The 18,886-nt window shown below is 35.6% G+C and overlaps 1 long non-coding RNA gene across 1 annotated transcript in view; it reads left to right on the top strand.

Moving 5' to 3' along the window:
* The first annotated feature begins 5,061 nt into the window (after positions 1–5,061).
* Positions 5,062–18,886, top strand: part of LOC134733759 (uncharacterized) — a 179,838-nt gene continuing 166,013 nt past the window's right edge. The window contains exon 1 of the long non-coding RNA XR_010117365.1: positions 5,062–5,337. This is a non-coding gene — a long non-coding RNA (uncharacterized lncRNA). The remainder of the gene's footprint in view (positions 5,338–18,886) is intronic.

Genomic DNA, 18,886 nt, shown 5'->3' on the forward strand with positions numbered 1-18,886 from the left:
AAAAACCCTAAAATCCCTACCATAAACCGGTTAGAAATAAAAATTCAGTAAAGTTGTGAGGTAATGAATGAGCTTTAAAAGTCACTAGAATTTCTGTCAAGTAACAATAAACTATCTGAAAAAGGAATTAAGAAAATTATCTGATTTACAATAGCATTAAAAAAATATGTGCACTAAATTTAACCAAGAAGGTGAAAGGACCATATACTGAAAACTATCAATTATTGATGAAAGAGGTTGAAGAAGATGCCATTAGGTGAAATGACAATCCATGTTAATGTATTGGAATAATTAATACTGTTAAAATGTCCATATGACTCAAAGCAGTATAAAAAATGCAATGTTGGCTGGGTGCGGGAGCTAACACCTGTAATCCCAACACTTTGGGAGGCCCCAGGCAGGTGGACCACTTGAGGTAAGGAGTCCGAAACCAGCCTGACCAACATGGTGAAACCCCGTCTCTACTGAAAATACAAAAATGAGTCAGGTGTGGTGGTTCACTCCTATAATCCCAGCTACTTAGGAGGCTGAGGCAGGGAATCGCTTGAGTCTGGGTGGTGGAGTTTGCAGTGAGCCAAATTCACATCACTGCACTCCAGCCTGAGCAACAGAGATTTAGCCTTAAAAATATACACACACACACACACATATATATATATATATATACACACACATATATACACATCTATATACACACATATATACACATATATACACACATATATACATATATACGCATATATACACATATATACGCATATATACACATACATACGCATATATATACATATATACACATATATATACATAGATATACACATATATAATACACACACACGTATATATAGTAACCTCTATCAAAATTCCAATGACTTTTTACACAAACAAAAAATTCGTTCTAAAATTTGTATGGAACCACAAAAGACAGCCAAATAGCAAAAGCAATCTTGAGAAAAAAGAACAAAGCCAGAGGTATCGCACTACCTCAAAGCTATAGTCATCAAAACAGCATGGCACTAGAATAAAAACACACACAGACCAATGGAACAGAATAAAGAGCCCAGAAAGATAGAGCCCAGAAAGATAGTTTCACATTTACTGTCAATTGATTTTTAACAAAAATGGCAGGTACACACAAGGAAAGGAGAGGGCCTTCAAAAAGGGTGCTGGACAAACTGGATATCCACATGCAGAAGAAGGAAATTAAGCTCTCATTTGATATCATATAAAAAAAACTGAAAATGGGCCAGGCACATTGGCTCATGCCTTTAATACCAGCACTTTGGCAGGCCTAGGCAGGAGGATTGCTTGTGCCCAGGAGCTAGAGAGCAGCCTGGGCAACATAGCAAAATCCTATCTTGACTTAAAAATATAGAAATAAATCTAAAAATTAACTGAAAATGGATTAAAGTCTTAAATATAAGATGCAAAACTGTAAAACTACTGGAAGAAATCTTAAAGGAGAAGCTTCATGTCATTGGTCTTGGCAGAGGTATTTCGGATATGATCCAAAAAGCACATTCAACAAAAGCAAAAATAGACAAATAGGATTACATCAAACTTTAAAGCTTATTCATAGCAAGGAAAACAATCAATAGAGTGGAAAGGCAACCTATAGAATAGGAGAAAATATCTGCAAACCATACGTCTGATAAGGGATTAATATCCAAGCTATATAAGGAACTCACACAATTCAATAGTGAGAAACTGACACAATTATAAAATGGACAAAGGTCCTAAATAGACATATCAAGAGTAGACATACAAATAGCCAATTGATATATGAAAAATGTTTATACATTCTTCAGGGAAATTCATATGAGATTCAGGGAGATTCATATAAGATTCAATAAGATACCACCTCATAGATTAGTATGGCTTTTTTTTTTTTTTTTTTTTTTTTTTTGAGACAGAGTTTCACTCTTGTCACCCAGGCTGGAGTGTAATGGTATGATCTTGGCTCACTGCAACCTCCGCCTCCTGGGTTCAAGCAATTCTCCTGCCTCAGCCTCCCAAGTAGCTGGGATTACAAGTGCCTGCCACCACCTCTGGCTAATTTTTGTATTTTCCGTAGAGATAGGGTTTCACCATGTTGGCCAGGCTGGTCTCAAACACCTGACCTCAGGTGATCCACAGGCCTCAGCCTTCCAAAGTGCTGGGATTGCAGGCGTGAGCCATCGCACCCTGCCCAGGATGGCTTTTATCACAGAAACATAAAAGATCGAAAATATTGGCAAGGATGTGGGGAAAAAAGGGACACTTATAGATGGTTGGTGGGGATGTGAATTAGTATAGCCACTATGGAAAATAGTATGGAGGTTCCTCAAAAAATTAAAAATAGAACTACCATGTGATCCAGCAATCCTGCTCTTGATTATAAATGTAAAGGATATAAAATCAGTAGTTGAAGAGATATCTTCATTCCCATGTTCACTGCAGCATTACTCACAATAACCAAGATATGGATTCACCCTGTCTCCATCAAAGGATGAATGGATAAAGAAAATGTGGTATGTATCCACATCGTAATACTATTCATCATTTAAAAGGAAAGAAATCCTGTCATTTGTAGCACTATGGATGAATCTGGAGAACATTATGTTGAGTGAAACAAGCCAGGCACAAAAACAAATAAATACTGCATGATATCATTTATATTTGGAGTGTAAAAATATTCAAACTCATAGAACAGAAAGTAAAATGGTAATTACCAGAGGCTGGGGTTGAGCACATTGTGGAGATGTTAGTCAAAGGACACAAAATTTCAATGAGACAGAAAGAATAAGTTCCAGAGATTTGTTGTTCATCACAGTAGTGACTACAGTTAATAACAATATATTCTATATATAAAAATTGCTGAGAGTAACAGTAGCTTTTTGTATTCTCACCTCCAAAAGTGATAAATGTATGAGGTAATGCATATGTTAAATAGCTTGATTTAGCCCTTCTACAATGTATGCATATACAAAAACATCATGGTGAGTACCATAAATATAGGAAAAAAATCCCATCATTTGTCAATCAAAAAATTGCAACACCACCACCAACAACAACAACAAAAAACAAAAACAAAAAACAGCAACAACAACAAAAAAAAAACAGAAGGAAAGTGGGAAAGCAATTAAGAGGGCACTCGTAACTCCGCAATTAGCAGGAAATATGCAGCCTTCAGAATAACCAGAAGTTAATCAGAGAGAACAAAGAAAAGAGACAAGAATAATACTCCTGGTATCACAGTCAACCCTGTGGTTAGGAAGGCTGCACATAAATACCAGGTTACACCTGTTTGGGAGCAGAGTAACCCAGATGTGGAGCAGACTTGACAATATTCTCAAAGCTATGCTCAGAATCATCAATAAAGAACAGAACTTCACTGGGACTATGAACATAAGAAAAACCTTTTACCCCCCCAAAAAAAGATGAAAAATAAACGAATAAACTACAAAACACGTCACTCAACAACAATAGAATGCACCTTTTTCTCATGTGCACATAACATTCTCCAGACTAGATCATATGTTAAGACATAAAACAAGCCCCCCAAAATTAAAAATATTGAAATTATGCAAGGTATGTTTTCTGATTAAAATACAATTAAATTAGACATCAGTAATGAAAGAAAGTGAAAATGTATATTATTAACTATCTGAAAATTAAACAATGGAATCCTAATAACCAATGAAATGGGGGAAAACTCACAAGGAAAATAGAAAATATTTAGAGATAAATAAAAATAGAAACGTAGCATGCAAAAAATAATGGGATGCAGTTAAACAAGTCTTCAGAGGAAAATGTACAGCTATAAACATGTATGTTAAAAATATATAACTAGCCTATAGTAACCAAAACAGTTTAGTATCGGTATAAAAATACACACATAAACCAATGGAAAGCCACAGACTTGTGGCCAGCTGATCTTTGACAAAGGTGGTAAGAACTTACATTGGGGATAGAATACTCTGTTCAGTACATGATTCCAGGAAAATGAGATACTCACACACTAAAGAATGAAACTGGATTTGTATCTCTTATCATATACAAAAGTCAACTCAAAATGGACTAAGGACTTAAATTGGAGACCTGAAACTATAAAAAGCTAAACCTAAACAACAACAACAACCAACAAACGAACAGGGAAATCTCTGCTGGATTTTGGTCTGGGCAAAGAATTTATGACTAAACTTCAAAAAACACAGGCAACAAAAATAATAGACAAATGAGACATAATTAAACTAGAAAGCTTAATTGCAGCAAATGAAATGATCAACAGAATGAAAAGACAGTCTTCAGAATGACAGAAAATATTTTCAAACTATTCAGCTGAACAGGGGATTAATATATAGACTCTTCATAATGGTCTCACTTGATCTTTTTTGTATGTGTGGTATCAGTTGTAATGTCTCCTTTTTCATTTCTGATTTTATTTGGTTCCTTTCTCTTCTTAGTCTAGCTAGTGGTTTATGAGTTTTGCTTATCTTTTCCAATAATCAGTTTTTGTTGTGGTGATCCTTTGTATTGCTTCTTAGGTCTCTATTTCATTTAATTCTGCTCTGATCTTTTTTACTGATTTTCTTTTGCTAATTTGGGGTTTTGTTTGTTCTTGTTTCTTTAGCTCTTTAAGGCACATTGTATGATTGTTAGTTTGCAATTTTTTTTACTTTCTGATGTAGGCATTTATTGCTATATGCTTAACTCTTAGCGCTGCTTTTGCTGTATGCCATAGGTTTTTTTATTTTATGTTGTGTTTCCATTTCCATTTGTTTTAAAATATTTTTATGGCCATCTTAATTTCCCCCATTGACTCCACTGTCATTGTATTGCAGTGTATCTTTCTCTTTAGAGCGTGTTGGAGGCTTCACAAGTGTTTCTTATGATTAGCCATAATTGAAGCCTGTTCACACCTGAGATCAATTACGCAGCTGACCAATCGTTACCTTCTCCTCCTTGCTCTTGTTACCCAACCAATAGGAAGGGCTGTAGAAGGTCGGGTGGCTGCCTTTGCTCACTAGGAGCAGAGAGCTCTCCTCTTCTTCCGCATCCTAGCCTTTCCTTAAAATGATTACTTTCGTTTTTTGTTATTTCTATGTTCGTCCCTTCATTCAGTCTTGTAATGATGGTCTCAAGTAGTAACATTAGTAGCTGCCGTAACGACAGTCTGAAGTACTAACAGTGGCAGTCAGCCACAAGTGGCACCTGAACAGGGACTAACAGGGACAAACAGAGACCTGGAGGGACCTGATATGGACCTGAACGAAGAAGGTCTGCTTGAACAGAAAAAACTAAAACCCACTAGAAGAATGAGAAATCCCGCTACAAGTCCGCTGGCAGCAACAAGAGGTGAGTGCTCTAAAAAGACACTGATCAGTGCCCTAGAGGTACAAAGAATGGGAATTTTTTGAATCAGAATAACATGGGGAAGAATTTGGCTATTTCTTTTCTGTTTTGTTTGGAGTTTGGTACCTACCATATTTTGATCATTAGTTCAGGGTTGGAGAGAATTTTTTGACCCACCTACAACACCTATCGAATGTGGTGAACAGGAGAGGGAGAATGGAAATTGGACGTACTGTCTTTTGTGGCTACAGAAAGGCTAACTTTAGCTTTGGCTTTCGTGGATTGTAAATGTGCACTGGCACCTGTGAGATATGCAGTGGACTTGGGAGGTTTTCTCCGAGCTTGTCAAGATGTGGGAACTGAGCTTCGTTGCTTTGCAGTATTGACTCAGGCAGTTGCTAATTTGGTAACTGACAGATCTAAAAGAAGCCAAGGTTTGAGCCCTAAAGTGGGAAAGTGTTATAAGTGTAGAAAAATTGGACGTTTTTTAAAAAAAATACCTCCATACCTCTAGGCAAAGGGATCTTATAACACAGTTTCCCGATTTCTCAATAGAAACACCGGAACTTTGCCCTCGTTGCGTATTGATTCTCTCTCCCTAGGAACACCTGGAAACGCAGGATTAGATCTCCTAGAGAACAAATTATGTTAATTGAAAGAAACAAACTGATCAAGATTCATACAGGTGTTTGGAGACCTTTGCAAACTGGTATTTGGAAACCTTTGCCAACAAGACACATGGGATTGATTTTGGTAAAAGCTGTCTTAACTTACAGGCCCAGGAGTTGTTGATTTTGATTGTGAAGGAGAAATTCAGGTAGTGGTAATGTCGCAAGATCTTTGGGTTTTTGAACCAGGAGAATATGTTGCTCAACTGATGCTTATTCCCTGTAAATGGTACCCTTCTCTACGTAACAAGAGCAAGGAGGAGAAGGTAATGAGTGGCCAGCTACTTAATTGATCACAGGTTCATATTGTTAACAGGCTTCAATTATGCCTAATCATAAGAAACACTTGTGTAGCCTCCAACAATCTAGTAATATTTGCTTTATGAATCTGGTGCTCCAGTATTTGGAGTGTGTATCTTATAATTTCTACATACTTTTGCTGGATTGATCCTTTTATATAACAAGCTTCCTTGTCCTGTTTTACTGTCCTTGACTCAGTCTGTTCTAAGTATAGCTATTCATGCTCACTTTAGGTTTTCATTAGCATGGATTTTTTTTTTCATCTCTTTACTTTTAGTCATTATGTGTCTTTACTAGTGAGTTGAGTTTCTTTTTAGCAGCATATGGTGGGATCATATGTTTTGCATTCTACCATTTTTTATCTCATAAATAATTTGTTTATGTTCAAGGTTCTTATTGATGTGAGACTTATTTCCTGTCATATTTGTTTTCTAATTGTTTTATATATTGTTTGTTCCTTTGTCTTATACTGATTGTCATTTTTGTTTGGGTTTCTGTAGTGGCACCAGTTGACTCCTCCATTTGTGTGATTTATTTTCCCATGAGTTTTACAATTTCATGTGTTTCTGTAATAATGTCATCTTTTTGCTTCCAAGTTTAGGACTCCCTTGAACATTTCATGTAAGTCTGGTCTAATGATAATAAATTCCCTCAAAATTTGCTTGTGTGGGAAAGATGTTAATATATTCTTGACTAGCAGTGTTTTTTTTTTTTTTCTTTCAGCCTTTTAAATATACAGTGACATTCTCTTCCAGCCCTTAAAGTTTCTGTTGAGAAGCTTTTAATCTGATAATCCTTTATAGGTGACTAGGCACTTTTCTCTTGTTGCTTTTAGGATCTGCTCGTTATCTTTGACTTCATACTATCTGACTATAATGTGCTATAAAGAGAGATTTTTTCAACATATCTTACTAGACATCACTGATCCTCCTGTATCTAAACATCTAAATCATTTGCTAGATTTGGAAAAATTTTATCTATTGTATCATTAAATAGTTTTACCACTTTTTTTTTTGTCTCTATACACTTTTGGGATGCTGATAATTTGAATGTTTAACTGTTCTATGTTGTCTCAAATGTCATGAAATCTTTCATCACTCTTTTTAATCTTTTTTTTCCTTTGTTTTTGTCTGAATGGATTATTTCAAATAACCTGTCTATAAGTTCTGAGATTCTTTCTTCTGCCAAATCTAATCTACTTTAGAATCTTTGAAATGTATTTTATCAGTTAACTATTTAGTGCCAGAATGTCTATTTGTTTCCTTTTTGTTTATATCTTATCTTTGGTAAATGTATCATTCATGTCCTGAATTGTCTTTGATTAATTCGTATTTTTTTTTAGAATTATCTTGTATCTGAGTGTCTTTTAAAATCAATATTTTAAATGTTTTATCCGTGATTTTGAAAATTTTTTTATTAAGACCTATTCTTGGTTAATTATTGGTTTCCTTTGGAAGTGCCATATCTTTCTGTGTTTCTATGTTTTCTGTGCCTTACATTGACATCTGCACCTCTGGTGTAACAGCCACTTCTTCCTATTGTTCAATTTACTTTTGTAGAGTAGGATTTTCCTTACAAATGTGTTTTGGGCTGGGTAGGGCCCTTTGGCTTTGATCCTGAGTATGTGCAGTAGTGTAGTCTCTATATTTCTTTGGCTGTAAACATTGTTAGTACTTTCTGTGATTTCCTGAGTATTAGGATGTAGTTATCAGTAGAAGCTATAAGGAACTTGTGCTGGGAACTGGGAGGAAAGGTGAGCCAATCTTTATGCCCCATAGTAGCAGTAGTGGGTTGAGCATTGCCTATTTTATGCCCCTATTTTATTCACCAACTGCACCTGTATTGGTGGTTACCAGAATGCTGATTCTCGGGCCTCCTGGTGGCTTGCTCAGATATCAGTAGTGGCAGAAGTGGCCTAGATGGGTGAGTGGGTTCTTAAGTCCCTGTGAAGCTGGTGTAGTGTTGGTGATGGCAGTAGCAGTTGTGGGACAACCCTCTGTGCCTTGAGAATTGCAGGCCAGTGTTGGTGGTAGCTGTGTTGCAGTGTCTCCACCCACAGCCTAGAGATACTACCCTCAAATTCTCCTGCTCTCTGTAGCAACAGTGCCATAGCACCACACATGGTGGTGAGGGATCCCACTCTTCAAGCCTGAGCTTTAGCACAGAGCCCACACCAACAGTAGGTTAACAGTTGTCACTCACAGACTCAGAGAGGGAGCCCTCAGGTTCATCCATCCCAGACTTCAGTGGCAGAAGGAGCAAGTATGCAGTAGGAGAGGAGGTATCCTCTTCTCTATGTGTGTGTTTTAGCACAGAGGCTGTGTTGCTGGTGGGAGGGAATTTCACCATTTACTTACAAAGATGAACATAGTTTTTATCTCTGCTAGGGATGAGATGGAAAATATTTTTACATAGCCACAGGCAAATAGCTTGCAGACCTGATAAAAGTGCCCTTTGGTTTATTTTATCCTAAGGTCTGCTTTTTTGTTGCACTTCATAATCCTTTCTCTGAAGAATAACACTCCCTATGGACTAGATTACTGAGGAGCCTGCAGCACCTCTGGGTCCAGCCAGTGCTGTGTTGTTGCAGCTCTCTAAGTGGACACTGGGCAATATCAGCAGGAGTTCCTGGGATGTAGAGACGTGGGGTCTATGCTTCTCAGTGCTGATTGTAATCTTGTGACAGATGTGCTTCCAAAATGGTGCTCTGCCACAGCTGCTCAAGTCTGGAGGGATGGTGAATGACCCAGGGCAAGTTCCCAGTCTGGTTAATGCTTTCACTGGTTTTGAAATCAGTAGCCTTGCTAGCGTCAGGGTTTGTAAGAGTAAAGGAGTTTTCTCATGGTTCGGATTGCAGCAGCCCATAGCATGTGTGTGGACCACCAAAGCACCCTCATTTACTCTTTCCCCAGAGTACCATGAGCTCCTCGTGGCTCCAGCCTGATCTAGGCCAAGCTGGCTGCTTGCTTCCTTCTTCTATGCCTTAGGTGTTTCCCATGAGTTCTTGGTTAAACTCTGGTGTTCTCTCTTAGACCTTCTATTCAAGGAATCATTACCGATTTATAATTTTTGTTCTCATTTCTACAGAGGATGGGTTTTTGATATCTCTAGTCAGCCTTCTTGAAGTGGAATCTGGAATTCAATGCTAGGACATTTTTTAAAAGGAAATTGAGTATTTTTATATTTTGACATCTGCAGGGGAGAGGATTGTCCTGGAACCAATCCACCATGGATATCTAGGGATGACTGTATACACAAATGCTAGGTAATTAATTAAAACAAAATTGGAACTTAGAAGAAATTCAGCGAGTTTTAGGATAAAGGATAATGTAGAATAGAATTATATAATTATACGCTTAAAATAGATATTGTAAAAATGATATTTAGAAAATATTTCCAGCTGGGCCTGGGCATGGTGGTGCATGGCTACACTCCCAGCAGTTTGGAAGGCTGTGGCAGGAAGATTGCTTGAGCTCAAGAGTTGAAGTCCTGCCTGGGCAACGTGGTGAAAACTTGTCTTTAGGAAAAAATACAGAAATTAGCCAGGTGTGGTGGCATGTGACTGTAGTACCCGCTACTCCAGAGGCTGAGGTGGGAGGATCACTTAAGCTTGGCAGTTTGAGTCTACAGTGAGCCAAGATCACAACACTGCACTCCAGCCTGGGCAACAGAGAAAGGAGACCCCGTCTCAAAAAAAAAAAAAAAAAAAAGGAACAATGAAAACAATTCACAAGGGCCCTATATTTTGAATTCCAATTATATTAAATTTCCAGAATAGGAAAATAGAGCTTGGGGAGAGGGAGATGAATGAGAAGTGACTGTGAATTCATATGGGATTTCTTTGAGAGCAAAGAAAATGTTTTAAAACTAGATTGTGATGGCAATGGTTGTGCAACTCTAAATATACAGGAAAAAAGTTGAGACATACATTGAGTAATTTTATGTTCATGAATTTCATCTCAATAGAGTTTTTAAAGACAACATTCTCAGGTAGATTTTAAGAAGAAAGAAATTTAATGTTACTGGGATACTACCACATATCAGAGTCAAGGAGATGAGGAAAATTGAGCAGAAAAGGAGAATGAGCAACTACAAGGTAGGAGGAAAATCAGGTAGGAGGCAAATGCTCAGAAAGATGAAGAAAATGATTCTGAGAGAAGAGAGAAATGAAATATGTTTGTTGTTGATATTGCAAATAATAAGAGGAGAGATGAATTTTCACTGATAATAGAGATTGTTAATCACATTAAGAAGCAGTTTTGGTGGGACAACCAAACCAGACTCTAGTGATTTGAGAGAAAATGCAAGAAAAATATCTGATATAGTATAGACAATGATTTCAAAGATAATACTATAAAGCAAAGAGCAAAACTAGGCAATGACTGAACAGTGAAGTGTAGGCTAATGAGAAAAATTTAGTGGAGAGAAACAAAGTATAATGCAGACAAAACTGAGAATATTTGTGTGATCTGGTACATAGATGGACATAGATGGAAGTTCTCTGATTTGCTGGAAGCAGATTCAGGTCACCCATTTTAAAAGAGTATAGGATATTTTAGGACTTATACAGCTAGGAAAGAAGATGGAGAGGTTTTAATATTCATAAGTTATTGACAAAGATACCCTATTCTAATTCTGGGATCCCACACTTTCCCTAGAAAGACCTTCAATTTGGCCACAGTTGAATATGACCACTTCAATCATTATGTGAACTTGAAAGCAATATGTTCAGTTAAGAGTGGATATGGTATAAGAGGTGTTTGATATTTGAATAAAGAAGTGCAAATATGATATAGTCATCTAGGAATTTGAGAAAGAGAGCAAACATACATAAAGGTAAACTAATATATTAGATTCAAATCTTTATTTGTATGGGCTTTACAATATTAGATAGTCATACCATGTAACATTTATAACCCCTGTTTCCTTTATGAAGATAGCAAAGAGGATAATATCCTTGAAATACATTATTACTATTTTCCATTTTCTCTTATATATGCATTTTTTCCTGTAGAAAATACACTCAAAATTATTTTCTCCTAGGGGCTTATGTTGTAGTATCACACTTCTTGGGTTACTTCATTTGATATTTCAGGTAGTATTTCTCATAATCTATATCCTACAAAATTATAATTGTGGTTCTTCCACCAACTGTTCCCCCTTTCCAAAGAAGATGCATAGGTTCTCCTGTCTTCCTTCTCTCTTCTCCTCCTGTGGCTCTTAATACTAATTCTGCCTAAAGTAAACTTTTTCTAATTCTTTGACAGCTTAACTTAGGATATCAGTGGATACTCTTGTGAACCACCTATTTCTTTAATTTTTAATATCAATTGCAGGCTCTCTCTCTCTTTTCAAATAACACAAATAATGTATCACTCTTTCACCCACACAGATGGAGAATGTTTAAAACTCACACTTCACATACTTTTTTTGATGTGATGATATAAATCTATAATGTTATAAATGAATTAGAATCAGAGAAGGTATAATATTTGTGTTAGAAAACAAATTTAAAATTATCTTTCAAATTGCCTGATTTTGTAAAGTTATTTACAACACATAAAATCATGTCTTCCCCTAAGTTAGAGGGCTAATAGTGACTACGTTGTATATCCAAGCATTCTTTTGTGATGAAGTTCAGTACAAAACAATAACAAAATCTCAGTGGCTTACTACAACAATCATTTATGTTTTACTCATGTGTCTGCATGACTGCAGTTTGATAATCTTGGTTACGTTTCCCCAGACTTGGATGGGCTAGGCAGGACTGCAAGTTTTGGTTGGGTCCATGTCTGTTCCACAGATCCAAGGCTGACAGAGCAATGGCTTTTTGAAATATGCTTGTAACATTTCATAATTTGGAAACTCTGAGTGCTGATAAAAAATTGCCATATATTTTAAGGCCTCAGATGGAAACTGGTATATTGCAAAGTTTTCCCACACACTCTTTTAAAAAACAAAGCATTTCACAGATCCAAGACCAAAGACACAGGTGCCAAGAGGTATAAATTGCCCACAGGGAAGTCATAATCAATATAGAGAGAAAAGAAAGAAAAAGAATAAAGGACAATTTTATCTACCACAAGTGGCATGCCAGTGATGTTTTAAAATTTGGCATACTTAGTTATTAATGCTGACACTGACTCAATGTAACCTCTCCCCACTATATATCATCCCACTCCATTCTGGTGTTTAACAATCACAGCTATCTCCAGATACTGTCGAATGTCCCATAAGGGGAAAAAATCATTCTTCTTTGACAATCATTGATCTCTGTCAATTATTTAAAAGCAGGATGTATTTAACACCCTCCTTTTTTTTTTTTTTTTTTTTACTGATATCAATGATAACAGATTCATGCCTGCTGTGTGATCTAGTACAGTATCTCTTCTAGAGTTAGTACATTCAATATTGAGACAGTAGACCTGAGTTTCAATTTACATTGAAAGAGTCAGTGTCAGCATTAATCAAATTGCCTTAATTAAATTTCCACTATTTTAAGTACTTAGATTGGTTTTTGTATTCCTGATTACATTGAAACACTTCTGGTATTTGTTTAACATTTCTGCTATCAAACAAGGTATTTGAATTGTAGATAGATGTTGCTACAACTGAACTGAGTGTTTAGTGTCCATAGCTTGATTTATAGAGAGAATCAGTTGAACTAGCTAAGCTCAGAATTCCAGAGTACAGTCATTATTTTGTTGATGCTGAGCTACAGATCTAGCAGCAGCTTTTTGGTCTCAGTTTTCAGATATATACAAGGCATCTAAGGGAATATGTTCTCAAACTTCGTATTTCCAGTGGTGACTTCTGATTTTGTAAGCACTTTCTGTTTGTGGAAAAAACAAAGGAAATAAATAAAAAACCTAAAGTAGAGTCTCTTCTCACGTTGAATCCTACTGGATACAATCTGAGTGTTTAAAAATAAAGAAATTAACCTTAGGTTAACATATTATATTTTACATTAAAATCTAAAACATTTTACATTTTTAGCCTGATCCATTTTGACCTGTAACTTAGAACCATTGTTTAAATTTAACAGAATTCATGAAAAACAGTTTTCTTAGGATATTTAATATTCTTTTCTTAAAGTTTCTAGCAATTTATATACCTTCAAGTGTTTCATAAAGCTTGGATTGATTAAACAAATAAAAATTAAATCCTTACTTGAAAGGTAATTTCAAGTGGTTATGTTGTCATGAATTTAAAATTATATATATATTTTTAAAATAACTTTCCTCAAGGGTATCCAATAACCTCTAATATCTAATATAAAAGGTTTAAAGAAAAAAATCCAATTTCCCTTAGAAAGTATTTTTCTCTATTATGTGGGATCCCAGAATTAAAATGGTATTACATATTATTTTTCTTTTCTTTTTTTTTTTTTTTTCGAGACAGTCTTGCTGTTGCCCAGGTTGGAGTGCAGTGGCGCGATCTCGGCTCACTGCAGGCTCCGCCTCCCGGGGGGTTCACGCCATTCTCCTGCCTCAGCCTCCCAAGTAGCTGGGACTGCAGGTGCCCGCCACCTCGCCCGGCTAATTTTTTGTATTTTCGGTAGAGACGGGGTTTCACCGTGTTAGCCAGAATGGTCTTGATCTCCTGACCTCGTGATCCACCCGCGTCACCCTCCCAAAGTGCTGGGATTACAGGCGTGAGCCACCGTGCCCGGCCAACATATTATTTTTCATTTGTGTTTTAATTCAGCAAACATTTCTTTTAATCACAGTGGTGTTACTAGTAGTACTGTGTGATCTGGAAAGCTAAACTGTCATGTTGATTTGAAATAATACGTTTTCTTAATGCTAATTATTACTTTATTCCACCAGATTGCAATCATCACACAGTATATATTACTAACCAGAAAATGTTCAGAGACAATGTTATCATGTGAAGACAATAGAAATGATACATGACAGCTTTGTAAAAGATTGTTTCTAAGGTTTCTTCATATGATAATATATGCATACATGTATAGGGTCAGACTACATTTTCTTAAGATGTATATTTCATGTAAATTTAATAGTACAAAACGTATTCATTCCATATATTCAAGTCAGTTGGCATATTCAAAAATATTGGTACATTTTAATTACTATGGCAGTTAAGAAGATCTTCGAAAACACTTATGAGCTGAAGTCATATGTTTTTGTTGTCACCCTAGAGCTTTAAGACACCTGCCATATGTTGTCTTTAGTAATTGCTACAACTGCCTTCTCTATACAATGTAAGTACTTATTAAGTAATAGTGGTTTATACAATACATTTAATTGTAGCTAATATATTTTTGAGAAATAATGCCTCAGGGTTTTTCTTTTTCATTTCACAAGAAGATACACATCCCAAACACACACAAAAAAAGATCAAAAGAATTGCCAAAGAAAATCATATAGGAAATAATGAGAGCAAATAAAAACAACCATCCTGAAGAGGGGGGAGTCTGAAAACTCAGATGTTAAGAAGCTTTTACCTCTGAGATTTGTGATTTGGGAAATAGCATTTAACCTGTTTTATACTGTGTCATCCTTTAGTTCAAGTAGGTTAATAAAAATGAATTATTCTTACATACATCGTAAGCACACATTGCAGTAAAAAGATGAAATGGAACTGTACATATAAAAATCTTGTAAAGTACAAATTGAAATACAAGTTTAAAGCATTTTGTTGCTCTTCTTTCAAGATGGTTTTAAAAGCAAAGAGGCATTAATATATTGCCTCTGATGGTCAGAAGAAATCCTATGAACTTTTTTTTTTTTTAAGTAGTGTTCCAGCAGCTTTTGAGAGAAAAGACAAATTCTATTTTTTTGTCCTCAAATTCTTCTGCCAAAGACATTCAGAGGGTATATATCTCCTCTCTCCTTCTTTCTCCCTTACTTACTCCAGACCCCATCTCTTTATCCTCCTTGCTCCCTCATTTACCACAGGTCCTACGTACTATCAGAAAATAGGAAAATATAGATAGTGAATTTCATTGGTACCAGCCTTGATAGAAATGAGCCAAAGGGTGACTTTTAATTTTTCTTTATTAGTGATCCTTGTATATGTGAACTGATCTTGCTCAAGATTCTATTTTCTAATATTCCCTGAATTATACAGAAGCAGAAGCCCCCTTCTGGTACCGTACTGAATGGACTACGGTTTGGAAAGAATAATATGGGATTACATTTAAATAATTTCAGTCTTGTCCTCTATCCAACTCTTTCTCTATTGTACCACCAACAAGGATGAGTAAACCAGATTTTTTTCCTGAAAATTTTATGCAGCTTTGTAGAGTCTTTCTGTTTTTTAAATTTCTGAGTATGAATTCCTCTTGATATATTTCATTTTTCTTTTCCTTACATACCTTAAATGTTAAAAAATCTCTCTACTATTTAGGTTAGATTTTGATTACTTAAACTTTTACATTTCTGGTACATTACAGATTAACCAAAAGAGAAAACACATACACTAAAGTTGAATTACACGTTTAATTGTTATATCAATCAATTATTTTTTATTTTATTTTTTTAATTTTTCTTTATTAGTGATCCTTGTATATGTGAACTGATCTTGCTCAAGATTCTATTTTCTAATATTCCCTGAATTATACAGAAGCAGAAGCACCCTTCTGGTACCGTACTGAATGGACTACGGTTTGGAAAGAATAATATGGGATTCAGCAGATGCTGAAACACCTTTAGATACTTTTATACACCATATTCTGTTATGGGAGTCATGCATCTATCAGTGATATTGTACACATAAGATAAGGATGCAGCATACATGAGAAATGTACACTGAGATAAGGGTGCAGCATACATGAGAGATGCTTATCTAGCTATGCCATTGCCCTTCTTAGAGTTACAACACGTATTTCTGGATGTTAAACTTCTCAGGTTCTGAATTGGGATTGACATTACTAAGATCTGATTCTCATCTGAGGTGGTGCGAGGGAGTAGAATCTGTACCTAGAAAGCTGTTCATCAGTCTCTAGGATTTTAATATATAAGAAAGTCTCTTTTTTCAGTCTGTGAGGCAAAACTCTTCCATTTAGTTGTTTCGAATGTCATTTGGTTTGACAATAACAATCACAAAATTATTTCCCTAGAATTCAATCTCTGACCAGTGGTTAGTCTTTTATCTCAGCAATATTAGCTAAATAATATTTTACAACTAGGCATCAATCATTGTACTTGGAATTAACAACTTTGACAAGTTGTACAGTATTGGACCTTTTTGAAAATTATGGAATTACACTTTCAAAAACACTTGTTTTTTTAGTAGTATAAAATCATATTTTATTAGATTATGTAATTACTAAATTACCACAGGTTGATTAGTGGAGCCATTCATAAATATATATGCATTTGGGTTTGTGTAAATATACACATAATTGTATGAGTGTGTGAACATTTGTGTGTATCTATCTATCTAATCTAGCTAATTTTTTTTGTTGTTCTTACAACCTATCAGGTGGTGTAAGGTCCTCCATACCTACCACAAACCTAGAACTATTGCATTTCGGTGACTAAACCAATATCCAGATATCAGAAGTATGCCTTGTGTATGTGAGTACTAACAGCAGTGCAGCAGACTACAAGGCTACCACACACTTATATAAACCAGGGAACAATGCTTAATTTTGCAGTAATTTATCTTAAAATTCAAATTACCTCATTTCATGCCATTCTCAAGTGAGAATCTGTCTTTGTTTTTTGTTTTGTCTACAACTCATTGTATAATGCTGTATGCTTTGTTATTCCAAATGTGATCAAATCAGTTTATCCTCAAAGGTGAAAGCCTTCCTTTGCCTTTTACCCATTTTAACAATTTCTAAAGTCTTCTAAAATTGGGTCTATGAGGTTCAGGTTTTAAGATCATTTTTATAATTTTGACCAGAGTCATGTATCAAAAATAAAAAGTAAGACCAAGACTTCTGCACAAATGCACTCAAGGAAAATCCAAGCAATGGTCAAAAATGAAATATAGACATTTTAGGGCTTGCTTAGCATTTGTCTAAAATAGGTCTAAAATTTTCCCTTACTACTAATTATTTATAATTATTATAGGCAGTTTTAGAGCTTGAATTGTGAAAGGGTATTATAAATATACAGATATTACCTCAGTAATTAAACTTTCCAACGCCAATAAAGAATGTCAGAAAATACATGACGTTTATGTCAAGATTTATCATATTCTTTAATTTTCACATGAAGTTTAAAGGAAAAGTCAAAATAATTCAAATGGTTTTTCTGGAGTTCACAAATGTAATAAAATACACCAAAACATTTGGTTAATAATCTACTGCACGTTAAACTTTATGGTCATGTTCTATAACACTCTCTTCACGCTCCTCACCTTCGTGTCAATGGACAAAGTGGTTTGTTTTAGAAGCTCTGTCCTTTCGGTCCTTTATTTTTTCTTTTTCAGAAAAGACAGCACAGCACAGATATATGCCTTTGTAGCCATTTCAAATTTACTGTAAAAATCCAAATTTTCCATAAATTAAAGGCCTCTTGTCTATCCTTCCAATTTTGCTTTCTACGGTAGCTGTATTTATCCCAGAGAAGAAATCACAGAATCACTCTGTGTTTTGGTAGCTTAGTTTGTAGGATTCAAAAAAAAAAAAAAGACCCCCACATTTGATATATAGTTTCAGGAATATCTAAACTACCCTAGTGGTTTTTGACTTCCTGCTTGTACATGATTTGGTTCACAGGTAGTAATTTATTCTTCATTGACAGAAAAAAATTCCCAGTGATCCATAGCCACTCATACTTTGTTCAATAATTCAACTGCTTCAGATTATCTGCTTAGGGGGCTGATAACTTTAAAGCATTCTTTAAAAAATGAAGCAAAACAAAACTTCTAAATTACAACTCTATTAAGGTAGAAGAACTGACTCCACCTGATCCTTATAGGAAAATTCCTGCTTTCTTGTGCCCTGGCCATTCAGCAGATGTGAGTTTGAAATATGCAGGATCTATCACTGGCGAAGAGGGTAATGTCAACAATTTTTTCCTGATGCAAGAAAATGGGTACAACTCCTGACTTTCAGCCATCAGATGCAGACAGATGTAATCAATGATTTATCACTTGGGGGCATGTTGTTCTTTCTAATCCTTATGTAAGCCTCGCTTTCCGTCTCCATTCTGTAGATTTTCACTTGTCTGGAAGGTGAAGAGGGCAGATTCTTCTTTTTCTGGGTATTTTACTTCATTCCTACTCTCCCTGATAGTTCTCTTTAGTTCTGTTGGGTCCCATTTTCTTTGTGAGCTTACAGTGATACATTTTTTCTCAGAATACCATATATTACTTTTCTGTCCATTTTGAGGTTCTCCATTGTCTTCATTCTGGATTTTTAAAAAATCTTCTGCAGATTCCTCTCCTCCCCCCAACCTGATTTTATTAAAGATGGAAGTATCTAAGAACTCTGTGGTAATGTAACACAAAACTCACAATGAGATCTTAAAGCTACTCAAAAATTGATGTGGGGGAAAGGAAAGAGGAGTCAGGCCTTGTAAACTTTGAGAAGGCCAGTAGCTTGACAGCCTTTTGTTCAGTTTCAAGTTCACTATCTCTTCTAAAATTATCTTTTTTGAAAC

Source organism: Symphalangus syndactylus, chromosome 12 (genome assembly GCF_028878055.3).
Source record: "Symphalangus syndactylus isolate Jambi chromosome 12, NHGRI_mSymSyn1-v2.1_pri, whole genome shotgun sequence".
NCBI classification, from domain to species: domain Eukaryota; kingdom Metazoa; phylum Chordata; class Mammalia; order Primates; family Hylobatidae; genus Symphalangus; species Symphalangus syndactylus.